The sequence below is a fragment of the Pelophylax lessonae genome (assembly GCF_965119305.1).
Source record: "Pelophylax lessonae genome assembly, chromosome: 5".
NCBI lineage: Eukaryota > Metazoa > Chordata > Amphibia > Anura > Ranidae > Pelophylax > Pelophylax lessonae.
Genome location: NC_138772.1, coordinates 342845257 through 342847351, shown reverse-complemented (window position 1 = coordinate 342847351; position 2095 = coordinate 342845257).

Genomic DNA, 2095 nt, shown 5'->3' with positions numbered 1-2095 from the left:
CACTGGAATACACTCAGCCCATCAACGCCGCGGTCATCAGGGCCAGAACCAATCAGCGCCGACCGTGACGTCACGTCACTAGGGGAATCATTTTACTTTAACTTGTCTTTAGTCCAGTAAAAGCTGCGACCATATTTCCGGAGACCAATACTTCTTGATGACTGTCTAACATTCGGTGATATGGCTGTAATCTTTCTCCCCGCCTTTCAAGGACTTCCCCTTTACTGTGCTGGAAAAGAAAAACTATGGCTATGATGGGGAAGGGTTACCTTCCTCAGTGTCTACATTGGGGAGATTTACCATCACTTCCTGTACAGGAGACATCAGAGAGAGAGAGAGAGGTAAATTAACAGGGGCACAGCTGTAAGAAAGGGTAAAACTGACCAAACGAAATTTAGCTGGTCCAGGATTTCCATCAAAGTGTGTCTGTCCCTGCTTAACAGAGGTGGATGGTTTCACTTCTGTTGAGGGGACATGTTGGGACATTTTCCATTGTCATCAGCAGCCAATCACCTGCAGTCACTGATCAGTGTATTCTGACAGTGGCAAATGCTGCTGCCACAATACAGTGTCTGGTAGGGGGGGTACTTAATTATTTTTATTTTGTTCAGCCTCTTTGCTTAACCAAAATCACTCATTATATACCCAGTTTAACCACTTCCCTTCCACACCTGTTCACCCCTATGGATCAGAGCAATTTTTACATTTCTGCTATGGACCTGTTTATTCAGCAATAACTTTGTCAATAGTAAAGCTAACTAGGCTAACAAGGTAGGCTTCATTCACATTAACAGGTCTCCAAAGTCACACGATTTCCAGTGCGACTTTGGTGCAACTTTGATACAACTTTACATTCTCTGGACCGAAGTCACATCAAGAGTCGCACCAAAGTAGTGCAGGCACCTTTTCAAAGTCACTGCGACTTTACGTTGCAACCAATTGAATGGTACTGAGCTGCAACTTGTCATGCGACTTTGGACATCAAAGTCGCACAAGTGTAAATGGAGCCTATTATATATATATATTGTTTTTTTTGTTTGTTTTTTGTTTTTGTTAAGCGCAAATGAGGCTTTCTTTTCAAGATATTGTCTTGCAACAATATTCTTTTTCACAATCCTTAGGCCCCTTTCACACAGGCGGACCGTTCAGATCCGCCTGTCAGTTTTGTTGGCGGATCAGAACAGATGGCCCATGTATCTCTATGGGGCATCGGATGTCAGCGGAGACATGTCCACTGACATCTGATCCAATCCGATCCGTCAAATCTGGACGGATGGAAACCCTATTTTCCATCTGTCCAGAGGATCGGATGAGAATGGACAGACAGTCCGTTCCCATCCGATTCCCCCATAGAGAACAGCAGGGACCTGACAGCTGGATAATAAAAGCGAAAAGAACAAAAACAAGAAAATCAGCAGGAAAATAATAAGTGAATAGAGAAGGAGCATAGGCGTGCGCAGCCTATTGCATTAGGGTGTGCACCCCAAAGCTCAAACACACATGCGTGTGTATATATATATATATATATATATATATATATATATATATATATATATATATATACACACACACATACACACACTATATATATATATATATATATATATATACACACACACACACACATAAACACTTGTCAAAAGTATTGGGACACTAAAAGGTTTTTGCACTTAAGTTAAATTGTATGGCAAATATCTGTAGAGGGGTTCCACCATCACTGCTAAGTTTTGAAAAAGATGTATGCCTTATTTTCCTTTTGATGTGTATTACAGGTGAAATTACATGTGAGGCACTGATATGGACTGATAGGCAGCACTAATAGGCGCTTGTTCTCAGCACTGACTGGCACTGATGAGGCTGCACTGATGGGTACTGATAGGTGGCACTGATAGGCAGCACTTATTGGCAGCACTGATGGGCACTAATAGGCATCACTGATAGGCGGCATTGGTGGGCACTGATTGGTGGCACTGATAGGAAGCACTGATAGGCACTGTTAGATGTGTCTGATGGGCACTGATGAGGCGGCACTGGTGGGCACTGATAGGTGGCACTGATGAGGCGGCACTGCTGGGCACTGATAGGCACTATTAGG